The sequence below is a fragment of the Bufo bufo genome, chromosome 6, assembly GCF_905171765.1.
Source record: "Bufo bufo chromosome 6, aBufBuf1.1, whole genome shotgun sequence".
Lineage (NCBI taxonomy): Eukaryota > Metazoa > Chordata > Amphibia > Anura > Bufonidae > Bufo > Bufo bufo.
Window position 1 is genome coordinate 153899047 of NC_053394.1, and position 25316 is coordinate 153924362.

Sequence of the window (25316 nt, forward strand, 5' to 3'; positions counted from 1 at the left end):
CATCCATCTGGCCCATCAAGACTCACTCTCATTTCGTCAGTCGATAAAACCTTAGAAAAATCAGTCTTGAGATATTTCTTGGCCCAGTCTTGACGTTTCAGCTTGTGTGTCTTGTTCAGTGGTGGTCGTCTTTCAGCCTTTCTTACCTTGGCCATGTCTCTGAGTATTGCACACCTTGTGCTTTTGGGCACTCCAGTGATGTTACAGCTCTGAAATATGGCCAAACTGGTGGCAAGTGGCATCTTGGCAGCTCCATGCTTGACTTTTCTTAGTTCATGGGCAGTTATTTTGCGCCTTGGTTTTTCCACACGCTTCTTGCGACCCTGTTGACTATTTTGAATGAAACGCTTGATTGTTCGATGATCACGCTTCAGAAGCTTTGCAATTTTAAGAGTGCTGCATCCCTCTGCAAGATATCTCACTATTTTTGACTTTTCTGAGCCTGTCAAGTCCTTCTTTTGACCCATTTTGCCAAAGGAAAGGAAGTTGCCTAATAATTATGCACACCTAATATAGGGTGTTGATGTCATTAGACCACACCCGTTCTCATTACAGAGATGCACATCACCTAATATGCTTAATTGGTAGTAGGCTTTCGAGCCTATACAGCTTGGAGTAAGACAACATGCATAAAGAGGATGATGTGGTCAAAATACTCATTTGCCTAATAATTCTGCACGCAGTGTATAATCATTAATGCGACAGCTCTCCTGCTGTCGATCACTAATCATGTGTATGATACAAGATGTCTGCAGGAGTTCCTCACTCTCAGGGCTGGTGCAAGGATTTTTGCCACCCTAGGCAAAAGCTAATTTTGCCGCCCCCTTGACCACACCACTTTTTCCGCCCCTTTTCAGCCACCTATTGCATGCAACATTTAACTATGGTCGTGTACCCTGTGCCAGTCTATGGTCATGTACCCTGTGCCAGTCTGACTATGGTCATGTATATATAATATCCAGCCATTGTCTGCCACCTAGTACCATCCCAGTGATGCCAATCACTCTGCGCTGTTCAGCAGGTTGGCACACCAAACACGAGCAGTGCCACCTATTCACTGCCAGGCGCCATTCAGCCACTGTCTGAAATCCTGTGCCACCAGGGCAACATAAAACAGTATGCTGCCTTGTGCCCTCTGCCAGTCTGGCACTGTCCTGCACCCTGTACCAATCATAGCCCTTTAGACAGTCTGTGCCACCTATTAGGCTCCATGTGCCACTGCTGGGCACCCTGTGCCAGTCCAAATCTATGGCCCCTAGTCAAGCAGCAGGTGTGCCCTGACCCCTGTACACAAGTGTGTGCCACCCTGCTGCCAGTCACTGTCCTGCAGCCTCTGACACCCTAGTGCAGTTTGTCAGAGTGCGGTTGCCAGGGGTGCTCACCAGGTTCTGCTCCTCGCTGTGCTTCAGGTCCACATTGCCTTGACTCTTGCCAAGATCATGTGTCTTTGGCGCGTGATTCCGCGAGACCCACCTCTGGAGGTCACTGGTCTTGCGGGATTGCGCGCCCGAAGTCAGGGCCGGTGCAAGGATTTTTGTCAACAGAAGCAAATCTACATTTTGCTCCCCCCCCCCCCATCATTTCACATTTCTGCCCCTCATGATTCATGTCCATTTCTTGCCCCCCCCCCCCCCCCCATCATTTAACATTTCTGCCCCTCATGATTCATGTCCATTTCTTGCCCCCCCATGTGCTATCATAGTGCCATCCTCTCCCCCTGCCCCCTAATGTGCCAGTATCAAGTGCCTCTCTCCTTCCCCCTCCATGTGCCAGTATCATGGCGCCAATAGCCCCCCCCCCCCCCTCCCCCTGTGGCAGTAAAGTAACAGTCCGGTATTTAAAAAAAACAAAAAACACTTTCACATCAGAGGCAAGGCATTTACCCTCACAGCTATGAGAGCTGTATAGACAGTTACTTAAAAAAAAAATCTTTATATATATATATATATATATATATATATATATATACACAAGACTTCTACTGTAGATAACTTTGATACTTAGTGTACATCCATACACATGACAGCTGCCCCAGTACACTGTGTATGGATGTAGCAGAGCTGGGTGTGTATGGATGTACACTAGGTATCAAAGTTACCTACAGTACAGTTACCTTATATTATTATTTTTTTTTAAGCAACTGGTAATAGCTGTGAGGGTAAATGCCTTGCCTCTGATGTGAAAGGTCGTGAGTTCGAATCCCAGGAGAAACTTTTCTGAAAGAAAGCCTAAATGAGATTTAAATACACCAGGGTCTCGTAGCCGTGTGTCAGCTGCGTGCCGCTCTCTCTGCCCGAAGTGAACAAACTCATGCTCGCACTCATCGCAGCGCATCCGGCCGGCAAGTACAGTATATGATGTCAGATGGATGACAAGTAGGGGGCGGGGCGCAGGCCGGCGCCCCCAGGCAGAGTGCGCTCTATGCGGTTGCCTACTCTGCTTATGGGTGGCGCCGGCCCTGCTCACTCTCTACATAGCGTCATAAGAGGCAGAGCTGATATCAATCACATACAGAAACACCAGTCCCCACAGTCCTGTGATTATTTGTGTATTAAAGCATCAAAAGGCAAGTAGTAGTCATAGTCCAGGGCTTATACCAGCGCAGGAGCATTATAGGAGTGAACAGCTTTTGCCTAGGGTGGCAAAAATCCTTGCACCAGCCCTGAGAGTGAGGAACTCCTGCAGACATCTTGTATCATACACATGATTAGTGATCGACAGCAGGAGAGCCTGTCGCATTAATGATGATAATTAGGGAGGTGTCATTTATAACTAGGACCCTCAGGGGTGGGGTCAGCTGATTCTCAGAGGAGGAGATTCCTGGGTAATGTTTTTCCTCTCTCTACACAGGATTTACAGCCAGGCTTTGTGTTAAGGATTAGAGAAGTCGTACATGACAAGGTATTGTGTCCCCTGAGCCGGATATTAAATGAGGATGTTATGGGATGATAACATGTGATATGAGACAGCAGGATGAGTAGGATAATTATACAAATCTCCATTCAATATTGAGATGACCGCCATCTGACGTAACTCTACCCCTTATAAAATACTGCATAAGGGGTGGAGTAATAATCACCTTGCTCCAAAAAGGTTACAATCAGCCCCAGTACAAGATGTAGGGGGGTCAGGGTTAGGTACAGTTCCTTTTTCACATGCTGCCGCTTAGAGTGGCTGTTATCAGTCCCGGCAGTCGGCCTTTCCCAGGTATGGAATGGCTGATAACAGGGAGCAGTAGACTCTATTCACCTGTTGTACACACAGCCTCTCCCCTCCCTAAAACAGCTGATGACATCCATATTTACTGAGATGGCTGATAACAAGGGGCAATAAATTATATTCACCTGTTTTTCACTAAGGTTGCAATCATTTGTGACTGTTCCTGTGGAATTTCTTGCCTCAGACTTGAACATTCACAATGTGTTGGGGGGTTAATATAGCTTCAGCTCTGCTCCTCTTCAGGTCGTGATTTACAGCGTAGTCCTAATCACAGTCCGCACGTAGCCCCATTACTAACACCTAGGTGGTTGTCTATAAACACATTGATGGACCGGCAGCAACACCTGTGCCCACTCTGCTGCCAAGTCTTCTCAGCAGTCCGCCTGCTCCAGAGCTGTAATTAGTGGATATTATGGTTGACAGCTCCTGGGCCGTGCCCATTCCCTCTGCACAATGACCCCCGCTCCTGGGAAATCCAAGAAATGTTTAATTCCATATTACGCGAGCCTTCTGCATTCCTCACATACCGGTGCTTCTATTACAACACAATGGAGCCAGGGCAGCTGAGCAGACGCCAATAACTAAAGCTGGTAAAACTGCCCTATACAAAGCAATGATTAGAGACACATACAGACAGGGAGAACACAGCATCACAAAATAGATTGTAAGCTCTTGCGAGCAGGGCCCTCATTCCTCTCATTTTAATTGTTGACGCTGTATAAATATAGATTATTATTGATAAAGGCAGGACAACTGTGCACTGGACACGATTAGGCTGATCCCAATGTTTGCACTGCAGGGCAGCTCAAGGCAGGTTTACACGCGCCGACCAGTAGGGGTGCTTGTTCAGTGGGGTTGAAGCTCTGCATTTACATGCAGCGATCACCTCCACAGCTATTGCGATCGCTCGTCCTCATACTGCTGCATTGTTTCGGGGCAGCAGATCGCCGTTTAGACCGCTTGATCTGCTGCCAAGAAATGATAATTTAGGTGCCTTCACGAAGAACAAGACCACCCGATAAACAAGCATTTTGCTTGTTAAAGGGGTTAACCAATATCCTAAACAGCCCCCCCATGTGCCGGGCCCCTCAGAGGGAATATACTTATCCCGCTCCTGCGACGCTCCTGGTCCCCAGCACAGCCGCTGCCGCTTCTCCCTGTACACGGATGAAAACATCCGGTGTGTGTGTGTGTGTGTGGGGGGGGGGGGGGGGGGGGGGGGAGCCAATGGCAGGCGGGGATGGGGACGAGCCCCTCCCTAGTATCGCGGGTGACGCTAGGGAGGCTCGTGCCCGTCCCCGCCTGCCAATGGCTGCTCGTCCCCGACACCGGATGTTTTCATCCGTGTGCAGGGAGAAGCAGCGGCGGTGCGGTGACCAGGAGCGCCGCGGGGAGAGGGTAAGCATATTCCCTCTGAGGGGCCAGGCACATGGGGTGGCTGTTTATGATATTAGATAACCCCTTTAAATTGGGTGATCGCATCACATTTAGATGGGCAGATTGCTGGGAACGGGCGTTCGCAGGAACGTTCGTTCCCGATAATCTGCCAATTGGGCAGTGTAAATCTATCTTTAGAGTGGAAGCAGGACTGTGCTATGATTGACAGCTCTGCTCTCAAGTCGTACTTTGAGCCTTTATAGATCTGGGAGATATTATTTTCACGATTCCTGTCTAGGGTGGCTGAAGTGTCAGTCATAATTATTGGTTTATTATATATGATAGATTCATCTAATCTATCTTAATTTATAACCAATGTGTCCTCCCACAATTCCCTGCTCTGCAGCACTGCACTATTAAGAAGAATCTATAGTCCTGCACATTCTGCATTTTCAAGATCATAAATAGAATGCCGGAAATGCAGTTAAGGGTGCATTCACACGTCAGTATTTTTACCTTTCCAGATAAACGTTCCTGTTTTTTGCGGATCCGAAAATCTGGATGACATGAGGATGCTTTTAGCATGTCATCCGATTTCTTGACGGATCCATTGACTAGAATGGGATGACGGAATGCAAAATCGGACAAATAGTAGGACAGGGTATATTTTTTTTTCCAGGATCCGAATAACGGAACCCACGGAACGGAACGGAACGGAATCACGGAATCGGAGAGCACCATGAATGGATCCGCATAACGTTCCGTTTTTAATCGGAACGGATGCGGAACACCAAAACGGACGTGTGAATGGACCCTAAGTCTAACATATTTACAAAAGTATGCAGCCTAGTGAGAAGAGCAGTTAGAAAAAGAGAAATGGGAGAAGCGCATAAATACAGAGCAAGAGAAGTGGTACTGTGCAGTGTCAGCATATACAGAATAAGAGCAGATTCTGAGAATTATACCAAGTATACAGGACAAGAGAAGTGGCACTGTGCAGAGTCCATATATACAGAATAAGAGCAGATACTGAGAATTACACCCAGTATACAGGACAAGAGAAGTGGTACTGTGCAGTGTCCATATATACAGAATAATAGCAGATACTGAGAATTACACCCAGTATACAGGACAAGAGAAGTGGCAGTGTGTAGTGTCCATATATACAGAATAAGAGCAGATACTGAGAATTACACCCAGAATACAGGACAGAAGAAGTGGTACTGAGCAGTGTCCATATATACAGAAAAAAGAGCAGATACAGAGAATAGTGCCCAGTATATAGGATGAGAAGTAAGGCTACTTTCACACTTGCGTTTGGTGCGGATCCGTCTTGTATCTGCACAGACGGATCAGCACCAATAATGCAAACGCTTGTACCCATTCATAGCGGATCCGTTTGTGTAGTGTCTATATATAGAGAATAAGAGCAGATACTGAGAATTACACCCAGTATACAGGACAAGAGAAGTGGTACTGTGCAGTGTCTATATATACAGAATAATAGCCGATACTGAGAATTACACCCAGTATACAGGACAAGAGAAGTGGTACTGTGCAGTGTCCATATATACAGAATAAGAGCAGATACTGAGAATTACACCCAGTATACAGGACAAGAGAAGTGGTACAGTGAAGTGTCCATATATACAGAATAAGAGCAGATACTGAGAATTACACCCAGTATACAGGACGAGAGAAGTGGTACTGTGCAGTGTCCATATATACAGAATAAGAGCAGATACTGAGAAATACACCCAGTATACAGGACAAGAGAAGTGGTACAGTGAAGTGTCCATATATACAGAATAAGAGCAGATACTGAGAATTACACCCAGTATACAGGACGAGAGAAGTGGTACTGTGCAGTGTCCATATACACAGAATAAGAGCAGACACTGAGAATTACACCCAGTATACAGGACAAGAGAAGTGGTACTGTGCAGTGTCTATATATACAGAATAAGAGCAGACACTGAGAATTACACCCAGTATACAGGACAAGAGAAGTGGTACTGTGCAGTGTCCATATATACAGAATAAGAGCAGACACTGAGAATTACACCCAGTATACTGGCTCAGGTTGAGCAGTTATTGATGTGTCTCTGCGGTTCTTGTCATGATGATCAGTATTAAATCCCTCTATAGTAGGTTATATCTCGATGTAACATGAAACTCCAGCATTTTGTCTGAGTAGCCTCCAACCAATGAATTGTTCCTGACCATCATCCTGGCACCACATAGGCTTACCAAGGAGTGCCCAGATTCTGCCATGCAATAAACATTTTTTACAAAATTCCATGAAGCTGGATGCTGCCAAGATAGGAGCCAAATATACAGTGGGCATGTGGCTGCAAAACAAAAAGTTGGCAACCCGCCACAGCACAATATCTCCCACAACCGACATGGAACTGTTACCTCCCAAATACCTGGGGGGATTCAGATCTGTCAGAAAGCATAGGGGTTAACAGAAGCCGCAGGTTAGCCCAGGACTGCTGTCACTACCCAGACACCGCAAGATGAGGAGCTCCCAAAGAGAACAGAATGCGTCTATAGGCCCAGTGTTATCTGACAGTCTGTTCTGGTTCTGAAGAAAAAGAAGGGATCCTATGCGGTACAGAGGAACTTGGTCACTAGGATGACGTTCTCCATGACCCATGAGTATTGATCACGGCTGCTTGCTGACTGCGGAGATTAGCCACTTACTGTCAGATGTCACTCAGCCTGCAGTTTCACGGTCATTGATCACACTGCGTCTGATGGACTCCATGTTTATTTAATGCACAGAGTGGACAGTGATATCACTAGCGGGAATATACCAATAATGGCCGAAGCCATTCACAAGTGTATACCGGCCACGGCAGACCTTACACAGGGAATCCAGCCTACGGGCTCAGCAATCTATAGCACATTTCCCAGACTGGACACTTTTGGAACTGAAAGGTGGGTAGGGAACTTAAAAAAAATATATAATCACTTTTTTTTACCTGGATACCTGAATATAAACCTCCTTTGCCCCACAGTTTTCTAAATATATGCAGACTGCAACCGATCACTGCAGGTAATACTGGAGACCCGATCGATACCTTCGGTGCAATGTATCCAGATTACAGTCTCAGATCCTCTTAAAACCAAAAGAGGATGTCTCCCGATTTTCGTTCCACTTTCACTGCTCGACACGTTCCTGCTGATCCGAGACCTCGGGGATTGAGGCTACAAGGACAGATATTTAAGGAGACATCTGAAGGCAGATTAAAACTTTCCAGAACTGAAACTTTCTGCTCTGAGAAGAGGGCTCGGAGGAATCAGGAGAGAAGGATCTGATGATATGATGAGACACACAAGGTGGCAGCGGAAGACATCAAGAGCAGCACAGAGAACAGGGGGAATAATGAGCATAGCGCATCCCCCCTCCCCACACGACACTCACTGTGGTCCGGAGAGAACCGCACTGGAGGTGGAGAGATGGAAACACAAGGCAGCAGAAGACATCAAATAGTGAAGGGAACACAGAGCATCCCCTCCCCCATAACACAAAGTAAAGGGGTGAACACAAGTGCCGGCGTAATCATGTGACCGCTACTTATGCACACTGGCGTCATGCTGGATTAACCCTTCACATTGGTGGATGCTGGGGATTAACCTCCTCAGCCATGAATTTCCAATGGGACTACAGTAGATGCTGCGAGAATAGATTACCGCAACTTTACTATCAAGACATTTCCTTTCTGTCCCCCTCTGGGAGTTCAGGGGTTAATCACGCAACTGTCAACACTGAGTTTACCCTTTCATCTCAGCCCTGTAATCAGAGGACAAGGTGGAATTCCCCTTTAATAATGGACACCATCGCCCACTGCACATGGAGGCCATGGAATTAACAGAAGCAATCTTCTCAGCTGGCAGGCCTGTAATTCCTCCATGGTAATGGCCGGGGGCGGCGAGCGCACAGTCGCGGTTACACGCTGCTCCTGCCCAATTAATAATGCATCATTAGACCTTCTTAGGTTAGTCTAATTGCCTTAATGTGTGAAATTTACACCCAGCCTGGTGCCGGTGGAGATAATGACCCCCCCCCCCCCCCCCAGCCCATTCTCCCTGTACACAACCTGCATGACAACTCATCGAGGCACTCGCCCAGCTTTCACCCGAGTGTCATATGTAGGTGAGGTGTGCATCACGGCACTACGGGGAGATTCGTCATTCAGGAGTCAGTGAGAGCAGTGTTTAGCGGCCATATTAGCATAGAAATAGAGAAGAATAAAAAGAAAGATTTTACTGTGGAGTCCCCATTACATGATGCCCAGGTGGTTATACACGTGGATGGCTGGGGCTTAGCACCTGTCAGTCACTTGATGGATGCATAACAATATATTATGTGTGCAACCTAAAAAGATGTCCTATTTGGTGGGGTGTGCCCTCTGTGCAGTGGTTATGCCCGTGAAAGGTGACATCCACCATTGTGCACTTCCCTTTAATAGAAGGATTCCAGCCAGATCCAGTGCCCAGAAAGATAAAACCGCCAGATCCTTAAGAAGCACTTGAGTTAATTCAGCCCCTCTTTCCCCTCTGGGCATCAGCTGACATTAAGTACATGACATAACATTGATTATGAGGTTTTATTACAAGGAACGTGCCCCCCCCCCCCCCCCATCCTGCCGCCCTTGAAACGTCTTGTAATGAAAACCAACCCCGGGCAGAGTGAGCGCCGTGACGAGCTTTCCTGAATTACCAATAACTCGTGGCCTCCATCTCTATCAAAGAGAGGAAAGCTGATCCCCGGCGGCGTCCTTCACTGAGGCTCAGGCAGAACAGAAGATGCTTTGTTGCAGCTTGTTTTCTCGGATGATGTGGAGACAATTTCCATTATTTCCTTTCATGTGAGAATTCTCAGAGAAAAATCCTGACAAAAATAACGACGACCGAAGCACAAAATGCGCAAACGACGACTGCAAATGCAACAACACCAAGTCAGACTGCACTAGCCACGTATGATACACAAGATCCCCTGGTGCCATTGATAATTAAAGAGGTCTCTGGTCAGCACATGATATCCCACTAATGACACCCCCCCCTTGCAGGTTCACCTCCCAACCTTGGCACTGTTCGACACTAGTGTTGAGAGGACTTGTGTTTTCAAGTTCGGATTCCAATGTTCGGGTTATCTAAGAGTTCAGTTATGGATTCTTCTACCACGGACCATAACTTATGGTCCGTGGTAGCGGAATCCATAACGGAATTCTTAGATAAGGCTACTTTCACACTCGCGTTTTGGGGCGGATCCGTCATGGATCTGCAAAAACGGATCCGTTACAATAATACAACCGTTGGCATCTGTTCTGAACGGATCAGTTTGTATTATCTGTAACATAGCCAAGACGTTTTCTATTGTGCCAGAGAAAACGGATCCGTCCCCATTGACTTACATTGTGTGCCAGGACGTTTGGCTCAGTTTCGTATAGCGGACAGCAAAATACTGCAGGCAGCGTTTTGGTGTCCGCCTCCAGAGCAGAATCGAGACTGGACTGATGTATTCTGAGCGGATCCTTTTCCATTCAGAATGCATTAGGACAAAACTGATCCGTTTTGGACCGCTTGCGAGATCCCTGAATGGATCTCACAAACGGAAAGCCAAAACACGAGTGTGAAAGTAGCCTAGCCTAAACCTTGTACGCCAAACATGAAACACAAGTTCGCTCAACACCTAAGCAGGGAACACGAGCCAATTTAAAGGGGATAAGTCCAAAGCGGTAGAAACGTTCAGGCTGTATATGAGACTACGGGGCGGGGGTTCGTGGCGGTCAGTCTTATGTATGAAAAGGCACTACTACAGTGAGGTAGTCCCTCCTCTTATGGCATCCATTTCAATACAGGCCACAACTGCTAGGAATACAGGAATAGGCAAATGTCTTAACTGAGCCGCAGCCTGGCCTAAATTAGATAACTGGAGATGTGACTTCTGACCATCCTCTGTGAGCAAAACACAGCAGGAGCCTAATCAGAGTTTGTTACAATGTATCAGTGCAGGTAATGTATCAGTCTGGGCAGTTTACCTTCCAGAGGACGGTCTACACTGAATGCAACTGTATTAGGTTAGGATACGTTTTCTGCCTCCGGATGTAAACAATAACTGTCTCCATTCACTGTCAGAAAGCAGAGCTTTTGAAAAATTGTTAATCATTTAGATAATGGTGGGGGCAGGAGACTTGAGCCTCCACCCATGAAGATCTAGCTGTGCCCTCCAGTGACATAGTAAATGGTCAGCTTATTGTTTCCAAATTGAATGCTCAGGTGGTAATTTCATAATCCCTTCATGTCTGCTTGTGTTGAATGAAGGAGAAGGGATGAGGGATTTCCTGCAGCCATTAATCAGCGCTGTGAATCCATGACCCTGGCAGGATAATCCGGTGACACTGTGACTGAGGATAATGCGAGGCAGAGATTACGCACTACACAAAGACTGCATGCATCTTTATGTAGTACTGCTCACAGCCTGATCATCTAATGGCTATGCTAGGAGGTACCTGCCCCCACCAGGGAGGGGTGCCATCAAATGCCATGTCATGTGATTTGCAGTAAAGTCAGGGAATTCATGCCCCTTACCCAGTAGAGTAAGGGTACCTACACACAGGTACACAAAGAAATTCCACAACAGATTTCTGTGAATTTCCGTACCGAAATCCACGTGTGACTTGTGGATTTGCCACAAATCTCAACCTTTGCATTGCAAACTGTGAAATGTGCACACAAAAAAATAAATAAATAAAATAAAAATAAATAAATAAATAATAATAAAAAAAAAATAAAAAATAAAAAATCGCATGGAGGGTCAATTGTTATCATGGGAAAAAAAAAGCATTCACTTTGCTAGTATTACATTAGGCTGCCTTCACATGTTATGTAAAATTCTGCAAATAAATCCACAACATCAAGACATCCACCATGTTATCCTATAGCAAACCAATTCAGCAGAATCTGTTTGCTAATTGCTATAATATAACATGGTGGAAGTCTTGATGTTGTGGATTTTTTTGCAGAATTTTACATAACATGTGAAGGCAGCCTAATGTAATACAAAAACAGCGCGGATTTGGTTGCGTTTTTTCCCCCGAGCGTTTTCTACTGTAGAATCAGTTTGCCTTTGAAATGAACAGGGAGATTGTCTCACAGGAAATCTGCACCATACTTCACAACAGAAAATCCGCAACAATCTTGCGGATTATCTGGCAGAATCTTCCGCAACATGTGAAGGCACTCTTACGCTGAAGCTTTTCTGCACAAAAATCTGTACAGAAAAAAAAGGCAGCGTAATACAGTACCAGCATAGTGAAGGAGATTAGACAAATCTTTTTTCCTGTGCAGTAATTGGCGTGTGGATTTAGAAAATCACAGCATGTCAATTCTTTGCGCTGCAAGCACAGGCGAATTGGAGGATAGGAGGGGTAGTGTCTCCCTAGGGCTGGGCAGTTACAGGAGGGCGCACCCTTTCTTCTCTCAGGCCACACCCTGATGTTTGGGCACCTGCCTGATGGTAGTTGGGGTGCCCTTGTCATTTAGCATTTTGTAAAGGTGCAAGGCAGGAGTTGTAGGTGCTGTGGTCAGTAACCAGGCCAGTGGTAGAAAATAAATAAGTCTCTCTGTACTAAAGTGTAGAATGGGAGTTATAGTATATTCCATGGTATTAAAGCACAGTTCCAAACAAGTCACAGTGTAATTCTTCCCTGGCAGCAATGTATGGATAGCAGCAATGATGAAGGTTGTAGTCCTCTTCCTTCTATCTTTCCAAAGTTTCTTTCTCTCGTGTGAAAATGTGGAAGTGTGTAATCACAAAATGTTCCCTTTCACAACAGCAAAGTCTATATCAGCCTTCAATAAGCACAGCCTCGCAGATTCTGCACCTTTCAGTTCTTCCTTTCCTCTCTCTCTCTGGCAGACTTTAATAAAGCTAAATTTCCCAGATGATAGACTCAGGTCAAGTTTTCTGAGGAGTGAGCACATGTAGCTGCCCTCTCTTCCTCAGCTAACACTAGACTCTCACTAGGGACGGACCCAAGCCCATCTTCTAGCATGCTATAATAGTTAACCCTGATCTATACAGAACCACTTGGTATACAATACAGAAAATCAGAACAGTAACCAAATAAAATAACAAATCCATTTTTATCAAATACCATGTTCTGGGGTACAGCATTTGTGTCATTTTTTTATGTGCACATTTCACCATTTGCAATGTCTGTGGCAAAACTGCATTAAATCCCCAACAAAATCCACAGGTTACACATGCGGATTTAGTGTGGAAATGCACAGAAATCCTCACGGAAATCTGTGCTGAATTTCTTTCTGTAAATATGCACCTTTGTGCAGGTAATTGTGCCGAATGTGCTACAACACTGAGCAAACTACTACATACTGTACTCTCTACACTTAAAGGGGTTGCTCGGTTTCCAATACCGATGACCTGTTCCTTTAAATATCAGATTGGCAGGGGTCCAACTTACGCCACCCCCATTTGCAGCGGCGAGCAATGTAATTAAAACTCCGCCATCCCATCCAGTTGAATGCGAAGGAGCAGTTGTAGCTGCACTCCGTTGGGGGCAGAGGAGCTGTAATTAGACTGCTCGTGCTGCGTTCTCTTCAAACGGCTGATCGGGGTGCCGGGAGTTGGACCCCTGCCAAACTGAGGATAGGTCATCAATATTAAAAACCGGACAATCCCCTTAAAGGAACTCCTGGAGATCCCTGCTGCTGTGCCAACATGGAGGGTGAGAGGGAGCAGGAGGGTAATGTACAGACAGTAACCTGGCAGCCCACCTCCTCCGTCACCAATATTGTACCCTTTTATCAACCATTCCAGACTAGGGTGCTGATTCTGACAGCTGTCTGCAAAACATGAACGCATATGGACACCAAGACGGCGTTCAGACACGTCTGTTGTTTTCCGGACCCATTCATTTAAGTGTTGTTTAACGTGCTGAACATCCATTCACTATTGGCATAGCCATTGCTGACGTGTCACAAATAGCGTAGGAGCTCTACGATAACTGTGTAGTGTCCTGGGCCAGTTCAGCTCCCGCTTGCTTCACGCCTCGGAAATCGGACAAGAATGGTGCAGGCTGTGAGTATCGCTGCATGGACCAATGATTTCATTTATTGGGTCCAGTGCTGTCTGGGTGCAGTCAAGACAGTACATGGATGGAAATTTCTGCTGTCAGAATCATAATGTTACAGCGCTGCTCCCAGCCCTATAAGAAGATTAATAATATCAACTCACCAATGTCAGCGGCAGCTCATGGAGACGGCTGCAGAGATCGCAACATCACAAATCTCCAAATCTGAAAAACACAGCAGAAGACACATTATAATTAGATATTAGAATTACTGGAGGATGGTCCCCTAAAACCAAAGCACTGGAGTAGTCTACCATCAATGACACGCTGTCCACATATCTCTCTGTTACATCTGTTTCTGGGAAAGCTGGGTGACTACCAGTATGGCCACTAGTACGGCTCTTGCAGAGCTTAATCGTTCAGCTATCTTAGGCGCCTGAAAGGTAGATCTGGCTATTTGTACATCAGAGTCCTTTGAAAGGGGAGTAAGGGAAATGCGGAAAACCCCCAGCATAATACGGTACTAGCAAAGTGAATGAGATTGGATTAATCTAATGTACACTTTGGGGGTCATTTATAAAGAGCGGCGTTTTAGATGCTGCTCTTAATACCCCTTTAGGGCTCATTCAGACAACCGTAGTGTTATGCGATCTGCAAATTGCAAATCCGCAAAACACAGATACGGACCAGTGTGCGTTCCGCAATTTGCGGACCGCACTTGGCAGGCCTCATGATAGAAATACCTATTCTTGCTTGCAACTGTGCACAAGGATAGGATATGCTATTTTTTTTTTGCGAGGCTGCGGAACGGAACAACGGATGCGAACAGCACGCGGTGTTCTGTCCGCATCTTTTGCGGCCCCATTGAAACTAATGGGTCCGCACCCTTTCCGCAAAATTGTGGAATCAATGCAGACTAATTCATACTGTCGTCTGAATGAGCCTTAGCAGGCGGCGAATGCGCTGGATGTATGTTGAGCCGCTAGCCTCTAACAACTTGCTCCCTTGCTGGCATAAATTTAGACCATTTTGTATACCTAAAACAGACCTACAAAATGATAAATGAGATGGGCCTGCCGGACCCCCCCCCCCCTTTCCCCACCAAGACAACCCCATTTTTGAGATTTGGCGTGAGTGGGGAAAAGTTGCAGATTGCGGCGCAAATAACCTTTGCACCTCAATCTGCGACAGTTATACGCCAAAAAGTGTCGTGCAGATTTTCAAATCCTCAGCATTTCAATCATATGTGCAAATGGGCGCCTTGGATATAGTGGTTTTCCCTATAGACTTCAATGGGGTTATTAACAAATAGAAAATCCGCAACAAAAACTGCATTAAAAAACTGCACAAAAAAAATGCACCAATAGTGCAGATTTATGTGCGTTTTTTTATTGCGTTTTTGGTGTGGATTTCTGCATACAAATCGGCACCGTGCAGTTACCCCAAATGTCTTCTCACTTTCATGCTGCCGCCCTCTGCGATTTACTCTGCTCCGATATACAGGACTCGGCAGCGGTGTGGATAAATCACAGATAACGCTCGGTGCTATGGCCTGACCGGTGTTTACTACCCACTGCAAACTCTTAATTACAATCCGCAGGAAGCAGACGAGAGTCGCATAATAATAACGAGGCGTCGGCGGAGAGAAGACATTAGCGCTGATACAAATGATTGTTAGATGGGAAAAACAGCAGCGCCCCAGGCGATCGTCTGCACCATTGCGTGAAGTTTAATTAGGAGACAATCAAATGTTACACTTTTGCTCTCGGCGCAACAGTCAAGGCAACAGAGGGTTAAACAGAACGATCTGAAGTGGAGCATGGCGGACAACAGCTTATACAGTGTCCCACATTTACAGCCGTGGGACCATGCGTCTGACTGTAGGCGGGAAATGCTATACCGGCACAAAATGTCTGATGTATGCAGTCAATTTATTCTAATGGCGACTCGTGATGTATGTATTGTGTTCAGGAGGAACATTCACCCATGAAAACACTTCCTGTCTTGATGTCATTCAATGTACGGGTTCGAATCATCATCCACATCAATGTCCACCTACTAGATGTTATATGGTGGTAGCTAGAAGTGTATTTAGGTGGATGTATATTTGAACCCACACAACATCACACCGCTAGGGACCAGGGCTGTAGGTGTTGTCATAGCAACATGGGGCAGAAGAGCTTCAGGCCTTTGCATATGTATGGACAATGATGTGCAAGGGGACTGGCTGAGCAAGGCTGGAGCATAAGGTCAGACACTGGAGAAGGCTTTACAATGGGACGCATATAGATTAGTGTTCAGTCCCCATCTACAGAAGCACTTCAAATCAAGTGTCACTGAGCATTAGGAGCTATAGATGGTCAGGGAAGACTATTCTGAACCTCAGAGGTCCCCTCAGAATGCGATGTATCTTAGGAAAATAATTTACAATAGGCCAAACCTCCCCCCCACCCCCAGTTGGAGCAGAACCACCGGACTGATCATTGACTATGACCCCCTTTATGAGGATGAACCTGAGAGATCTGTATCTTTCTTGTGGTCATGAGCAGTGCTGGCCCTGAGACACTGATCCGTTAGCCATATATCGCATAATGATTCTGTATGGTTTATATAGTAACAACATACACTGCTAAGTAATAATTTGCCCATGAGCGACGGCCAATCGACAATATAGCACTTTGAAAACCGCTCATTTAAATGTTACAATCATCAATGTACGTGCCGGATGATCATTACACAATCAGGTCGCAGGTCCATTATCTGGGCACATACGGGTCCATTATCTGGGCACACACGGGTCCATTATCTGGGCACAGTAGTATGAAATTGCGGCAATCAGAAAATTCTCTTGCAAATTGGGTAATTTATTTTCGCATTTAGACAGAAAAGTACATGATCCAGTTAGAAGATTAATGAGTTGTAGAAAATTGAATAGCCACTCTCCTTATCGCTGTTTGACCAGACGTTTCGGTCCATGTGGACCTTCATCAGCGGTCTAATGATCTATAATAGAGTAGTATGGAATAATTAATTCTACATAATAAAGTAACAGGATGAAGGTGTAAAAGAAAGGGGATACAGAGAAAAGTATAAAGATGGAGTAAGGTGGGGACTCTGGGTAGTAGGAGTAGATGTGCTGGTGAAAGACTTAGGGCTCTTTCACACCTGCGTTATTGTCTTCCGGCATAGAGTTCCGTCGTCGGGGCTCTATGCCGGAAGAATCCTGATCAGGATTATCCTAATGCATTCTGAATGGAGAGTAATCCGTTCAGGATGCATCAGGATGTCTTCAGTTCCGGTACGGAACGTTTGTTGGCCGGAGAAAATACCGCAGCATGCTGCGCTTTTTGCTCCGGCCAAAAATCCGGAACACTTGCCGCAAGGCCGGATCCGGAATTAATGCCCATTGGAAGGCATTGATCCGGATCCGGCCTTAAGCTAAACGTCGTTTCGGCGCATTGCCGGAGCCGACATTTAGCTTTTTCTGAATGGTTACCATGGCTGCCGGGACGCTAAAGTCCTGACAGCCATGGTAAGTGTAGCGGGGAGCGGGGGAGCAGTGTACTTACCGTCCGTGCGGCTCCCCGGGCGCTCCAGAGTGACGTCAGGGCGCCCCAAGCGCATGGATCACGTGATCGCATGGATCACGTCATCCATGCGCATGGGGCGCTCTGACGTCATTCTGGAGCGCCCCGGGAGCCGCACGGACTGTAAGTATACCGCTCCCCCGCTCCTCGCTCCTACTATGGCAACCAGGACTTTAATAGCGTCCTGGGTGCCATAGTAACACTGAAAGCATTTGGAAGACGGTTCCGTCTTCCAAATGCTTTCAGTACACTTGCGTTTTTCCGGATCCGGAGTGTAATTCCGGCAAGTGGAGTACACGCCGGATCCGGACAACGCAAGTGTGAAAGAGGCCTAACATGTACATGAAATCATTGATCCCTATATAATGTGGTAAAAGAGAAAACATCACAATGTTGGTGATGAAATGAACATAAGGATTTACCTGTAGATCGGAGGTGTAGGAACATGGAGTCTGGATCATATGTGGCATGAGGAGTTAGCGTTGTTTATACACTTTATAAACAACGCTAATTCCTCACTCCACATATAATCCAGACTCCATGTTCCTACACAGGGGTGTGGCAATTGTATCGCCCGACACCCGGGACATGCAGTTCCGGGGGCCAGGCAGGTAGCTTGTTCAGTAGCTTAGCCTTGCTGCGGGCAAGTAGCAGGGCTTGTTTACCGGAGCGTCACACAGTGGATCGGCAACGAGCTGGGCGTGGAGAGGTGTTCCCATGGTGATGCTTGAAGTTAAAATATACCATCAGATTAGAGAAAACTTCGATCCGATGGTATATTCTAAACCCGAGGTGTTCCTATGGTGATGGGGACGCACCTCTGACATGGCGCTGCCATCCGCGGCACCTGAGGGGTAAATTGCGTGGACGGCAGCTCCCTGTCAGAGGTCAGGAGCCAGGAATGTTTCTACAATGTTTGCATTGGTGGGCAGTGCGCCCTCCCCAGTATTAAAATCATTGGTGGGCAGGGCGCACTGCCCACCAATGATTTTAATACCGGGGAGGGCGCGCTGCAAGTCAGCCACCTCCCTGTCTAAGTTAGTGTGGCGGTGCATTGAAATATGGTTTTGATTTAAAATTATTTTTTGTATCAGGACAAGTAGATTGTCAGGAGGGACAAGTAGATCGAGCCCCCACTTTAGTCCTTCGACAAGTATTTTTTTTTTTATTATTTCTACACCCGACTACACCTCCGATCTACAGGTAAATCCCTATGTTAATTTCATCATCAACATTGTGATGTTTTCTCTCTTACCACATTATATAGGGGTCAATGGCTCTACGATTATCATCTCGTCAACACCATCGATGTTTTTATGTACATGTTACTGTCTTTCACCAGCACATCTACTCCTACTACCCAGAGTCCCCACCTTACTCCATCTATATGCTTTTCTCTGTAACCCCTTTCTTTTACACCTCCATCCTGTTACTTTATTATATATAATTATTCCATATTACTCTATTATAGATCATTAGACCGCTGAAGGTCCTCAAGGACCGAAACGTCCAGTCAAAAAGCGTTAAGAATATTGTGGAACCAGCCGGACTGCAAGGGCAACACGTGAGGCTACGGTGGGCCGATAGGCGTAGTAGTTTGTACTCACAGTTAGCAGAGCCTCCCTGGGCCGGCTGTGCAGTGGATGGGAAGACAGCACTAAATCCTCTGGGGCACTCTATTGAAGAGAACACCAGCCAGATGGAAGTTGAGATGCCCTTGATGGTGTAGGTGTTTAAGGTGCTTTGGTGGCTGGGCCCCTGTGTTCGTGACGCCAGCACCTTAAGGTGCAAATGTGTAACAGTAGAAATGATGAGGATTCGGTTGTAATCAAACAGTTGAACATTTACTGAATCAATTGTCTTCAGGTAGTCAGTACAGATACAGTTCATTTGTATGGCATCAGTGATGACAGGAATAGGTTCAGTAGTATTCCTTTTATCAGGTTTAGGCAATTGTCAATTAGGGAGTTCTCTAGTACTTTAGCTTTACAGGAGAAGAATAAATTAGATTTACTTTAAGTCCACTTCCCATAGCACTCAGGTACTAAATATACTGTTTTCTACTTATCTTGAGCCATCCGATAAGGGCATTTCTCCTTCGGGGCAGGCAAACTCACTGCGACATTATTTGCAGGATGCTCTCCTGAAGTATTCAGGTTCACTACATCCCGGAAGGCTTCTAGTGAATAAGGATAATTATGGCCTTTAATCATCCAGTCGTGTCCAGGAACTTGGAAAGTTACTCTTGGTCACTTGTGCTTGTGAAGTCCATAGGCTAGAATCCGCTCTATCACTGCAAAAGGTGCACCAAAATGATATTCAACTGATAATACTGGCTAATCCCTTAGGCTAAATGTTAAAAACTGAGACCTTAGCCAATGTATTCCAGTCAGGAACACCACAGAGCCCTTTTGCACCACCGTCAAGGTATCTCAGTGTGGCATGGGTCCTACCACTAGAAAACCTATGGTGTGTGAACAGTCTGAAAGGTGCTAAGATCCAACTCACAGCCAAGCTCCCACATACCTCCATAGTGAGATCACTCATGCAGTGGGAGAAGGGATAAGGCTGCAAGCCCCACCTATAACAGGCCATGTGATACAGGCTACCGGGTGCACTAGAATGTTACCAGCATTACGCAATGGTACATTCAATACATAAAAATCACTAAAATAAAGTGGCCTAAAAAGGAGGAAATGCTCAAAATCCCCAAACACTGTAGCGAGTTTATTACCAGGGGAGCAATTCCTCCGCATGTGATCCGTTGCTAGTGACAATCCCCAGCAAAAATGCATACAATGGAGGATGTCGGCAGCGGGCCACATGCACCACAAAAGCATCCTACACAAGATGGAATAGTGTGCGGATGAAAATATACAAATACATAAATCACTGCAAAAGGTGCCCCACAATGATATGCAATATTATTGCAAACGGATCACATGCGGAGGAATTGCTCCCCTGGTTATATTATAAACGTGCTACAGTGTTTGGGGTTTTTGAGCATTTCCTCCCATTTAGGCCACTTTAGTTTAGTGATCAGACTCTGCTCTAACCTTTACTAGGATGGCTTTATATAGACTTAGACTTACTGTCCAGTGCTAAGCTGCTGTAACTACTCTTGGTTTGTCCTCTCCAGGATTGATCAGGTCCCGGAGGAATGAAATTGCAGCTATATATATATATATATATAGTGGATAAGGCCAGTTTTTCTCCTCCATACACTTGTTTTCCTCCTCTCTACAATACACTACACTGGAATGCCATGCCCTGAGCTAGACACACCCCAAGCTATATAAATGAAGGGCGCCAGCACCACCTAGGGGCGAATGGGTGTAATGACATTGCCAGTCTGCTAAATAGGAAATACCATACATAGCAAATACATTAGATAAATAGGCAGATGTTTAAAGTGTCTCTTTTACACACATATGTGGGATGCTGCAAGTGGCTATTCAATTTTCTACAACTCAAACTGGATCATGTACTTTTCTGTTTAAATGCGCAAATAAATTACCCAAATTACAAGAGAATTTTCTGAGTGCCGCAATTTCATACTACTGTATATTGACTGTCAAAGTCCTTGCTGGCACCAGTTCGCAATAATAGTGTGCAGTACTCCATTCCGAAAAATAATTATCTGGGCACGTACCGGTCACACGGGAAGATGTGCTGTTGACAATTGAGAGGGGGAAGGGATGTTTGTTGGGCCAATCATCGTCTCTGTAAAAGGGCCCTTAGGCTGGGTTCACATGGCTAAAATCCATTCATAAAAAAAACTGTGGCAGATCAGTAGGCTGATCTGCCTCTGTGAGCAATGCCAAAAAGATGCCAAAAAACCCCCACAAAAAAAAAGCTAGCTAATTTGGCCCTTCAATGGGGAATTCAGCAAAAATCATACTTCAAATAAGTAACATGCCACTTCTGAAGAAGACTGGAAATCAGCAGCGGAAAAAAATGTGCATGCTGTTGTTGGCGTTCCGATTTCTGATTAAGTTGCCAAATCCATGGTGGATTTTACCATGTGGACATACCTTTCCCGTCAGCTCCATCTGACGCTCTAATCTTCCCTACATCACTATTACCATCCTTGACACCAAGAGCTCATCTTTAAGCCCATCATCTGAGTAAGCAGGACTGGGTCAGGACAGGGTTTCAGAATTATTTTTTTTTAACCATTTTATGAAAACTAGCAAGTAGGGATTTTGAAAATGCTGAGGTACTGAGACACAGTTTTGGGGGATTTATGGTGTGATGTAGAGACAAGAGAAGCTCAGTCCTGACTCTGATGAGGGGTGAAGAGTACATTGACTTAAAGCTCCCCCCCCCCCTCGTATATAGCCCTCTTGTGTCTGAACAGGAATGCAGGGATGTACCCCCACCACCCCAGCTGCTACTGCCAAGTATCCAGCAAGAGGCTGCGGCCCCACAAAATGATCTCATCCCCTTCTGTCTTTTCTTCTCCTGACAAATTAGGCTCCTTTCTTCATCCTGCAAAGGTCTCTCCAGACTCTTGACAACGCAGCGAGGAGCTGACTGTGCGCACATAGGCTCTCGCTGAGCAGCTGCAATGCTCCAGAGAGAGTTCACAAGTCCGACTCAGTATGTCATCACTGGTTAATGAGGATCCATCTGATGATTGCCCCATTGACATGTAAATCTTAGGACTGTAGAAAACGCAATATGGAGACGTATTCAGCGACAAAGTCTCCTAATATGTCTGAAAGATGGACAATAAACAGGGACTGTACCACTCCGCAGGGCATAAGGCTCTGTTCACATCTGCATCAGATGGTGCTTTATCAAGAGCTTCTGTCACAGTTTCTGTTCTTGATTGCAAATAGCTCTGGTCAAAATGCCGGCCACCTCGGTGGAACCCACTGCAAGTCAATGGGGAGGGGGAGGCAAGGTGTCTGTAATGTAGTGGATCTGGTATAGATGGAAGCCACAAAGTAGATGTGAACAGTGCCACACAGGGCACATAGGCTTAAATTCAGCTGCGGCACCCCAAACCCCACAGTGGTACTAAAGGTGGGTGATGCATGATGACATCACATGCTACCTGCGTATAAAAGTCCACCTACAACGTACTTTGGGCGGGTTCTGCCCCAAAATCAGCTCCAAAAAAAAATCTCAAAACAGCCTGCCATTCATTTCAATAGGAAACAGCACTTTTTTTTTCCATGTGGAAAAGAGAAGTGGCATGCCCCAGCGGGCAGAATCAGTGCTGAATCTCCTATTGAAATGAACGGGAAGCATTAAAAAACAGCTCCATGTAAATCCATGCATTTTTTGTGTAGTTTCTGAACGTTTTTTGGTGTAGATCTGCAGTGTCTGAACTCCTCACCATCTTCAAGATGTTTGCTTGCTGACACGAATCTTGGAAACTTGGGTGACTGGCGCCATCATACAAGAAAATAGAAATTTCTCTGCACTTCTTGAATAAAATCTCTCTACTTACTTAAATCCATTAAAATCACAGATTCACACCGTCCAGGACATGTTCATACGACCTGTTATAACGTGATATGCTGCAGGCGGTGGTAGCTGGGGGGGGGGTTATATATTGTGCTTGAGATGCCATTTGCTGCAATGTTGTTGGTATTTAGATATTTTTCGATCCTGGAGGCTTGTGATAAGATGCAATATATTGCAGTGAACCATGTGGCTGTGTCCCCGAGTGTGAAATTACTAGCTAAGGGGAGATTTCACAGCAGCTTAAATCACAGAAAGGATGTGTCACTGGGGGATGACGGACACAAATCCCTCACCCCGACAGAGAAGCAATGACAAGAGTGTCAAGTGTTTCTGCAAGTGGAGAAGGAGGAATAATCCTCGTTGCAATCTACAGAGACAAGACCCACAAGATAAATCAAAGAGGTCGGGTTATAATGCTACAGGGCGAACCGAGGACTAGACTGATCCCAGGTAGATGCACTAGGTCAGGGATGGCCAACCCACGGTTATGCCGACATACGGGGCAGATACGTCAGGTTACGCCGACATACGGGGCAGATATACGTCAGGTTACGCCGACATACGGGGCAGATATACGTCAGGTTACGCCGACATACGGGGCAGATATACGTCAGGTTAGGCCGACATACGAGGCAGATATACGTCAGGTTACGCCGACATACAAGGCAGATATACGTCAGGTTACGCCGACATACGGGGCAGATATACGTCAGGTTACGCCGACATACGGGGCACATATACGTCAGGTTACGCCGACATACGGGGCAGATACACGTCAGGTTACGCCGACATACGGGGCAGATACACGTCAGGTTACGCCGACATACGGGGCAGATACACGTCAGGTTACGCCGACATACGGGGCAGATACACGTCAGGTTACGCCGACATACGGGGCAGATACACGTCAGGTTACGCCGACATACGGGGCAGATACACGTCAGGTTACGCCGATACATAGTAGATATATTGGGTTACAGTTATAGGAGGCAGATACATCAGGTTATAATGCTACAGGGCGAACCGAGGACTAGACTGATCCCAGGTAGATGCACTAGGTCAGGGATGGCCAACCTGCGGTCATGCCGACATACGGGGCAGATACGTCAGGTTACGCCGACATACGGGGCAGATACGTCAGGTTACGCCGATACATAGTAGATATATTGGGTTACAGTTATAGGAGGCAGATATATCAGGTTATAATGATGCAGGCAGGTGCACATGTAAACACTTACCAGTGATCATCTTCCATTCACGTACAAGTCCAATTACATGGCGGTCAGTTCAGATTTTGGCTTCCATTATGGCAGCTCATGTTGTTCTATTATCTGTTTGCTAAGGGGAAGTCTGGGCGAGGGCGGAGTGGGGGGGGGGGCCTCTGCACCTCCCTGGTCACACGTGAAAGACACAATTATAATGATAATGAGAGAAGTGACACCAATCACACTGTGAATATTAGATGATGGTGGGGGGATGGGAAATATCAGATACGTATCTGCAACCATCAATAAAAAGTCCTGCGCAGTCCCCCACGGAACCAGGTCACTGAATGCCACTGTCATTGTTCTCAGTCTTTGAGACAGACGACCCCTCATCTTTTGTTTCTGGGAGACCCTCAGTGGGAGTCTCATAGAGACCACCCAGCTCTATCCAAAGCTAACAGACCCTGACAAGACAATCCGGATTTCCCAGCAGGACGCAGCTCGCCCTGACGGCCCTCACCGCTTATTCTGGAACTAATCCTCTTAGACAGAAAGCCTCCCTACCAAGATTAGCTGTCACCCGTTTAAGAATCCCACTGTGCGCGGTTCTAAAAACCTGGGGTTATCCACACATCTATGAACCCAGAAGTATCATCATCTATGACAGACTGCATCCTTTACTGCAACCAACTGGAGATAAGCGTCTGACCAGAGCCCATCGTGTGCAGTACCAGGGCATATTATCTATCCATATGTATATATTCGGCTTATAGGAGCCGCAATCTGCTGCAAAGGAAGACCCCGAAGAATGGTTTGCATTTTCCTAACAGACAATAGGGGACATTTATTAAGCTATTTACACCGCTATTGTGGCGTAAAAAAAGTCGCACATTATGGCACATGCCATATTTGCGCCAATATGTGCAACTATTTAAAAACTTTTCCAAAATGGTAAAAAAGGGGTGGTGCTTAGAGTGATGGGCGGGGCTTCTCTGGCCCACCACATTTACTATCATTTATGCTGGAAACTGGCGTAGGCTATAGCTCAAGTCTACACCTGCTCTTGGCATTTGCCGCTTAATAAATTAGGTGCATTTTGTTCCAGCACAGGGGAATCCAGTTTGAAGTATGGGAATCCCAGTCTTGATAAATTTCCCCCTTAGTGCATCAATTTCTTACTTTATTTTAAAGATAACTGATCGCTGTCATCCAGAGGCTGAAAACTCATAGTGATCTAGTCCTGGGGAAGGAAAGGGTGGGAGTATGTTATGTGTATGGTCACCACATACAATGGGATCCATAGCCAGAGCACTATCCCGCTGTATCTATCTGTGCACTATATGTAC

The 25316-nt window shown here is 46.0% G+C and overlaps 1 protein-coding gene across 1 annotated transcript in view; it reads right to left on the reverse strand.

The window, feature by feature from the left end:
- SULF2 (sulfatase 2) overlaps nt 1–25316 on the reverse strand; it is a 115912-nt gene that overhangs the window by 69478 nt on the left and 21118 nt on the right. Inside the window, exon 2 of the mRNA XM_040434883.1 lies at nt 13865–13925. The gene's annotated coding sequence lies outside the window, so the exon portion shown is untranslated. The remainder of the gene's footprint in view (nt 1–13864; nt 13926–25316) is intronic.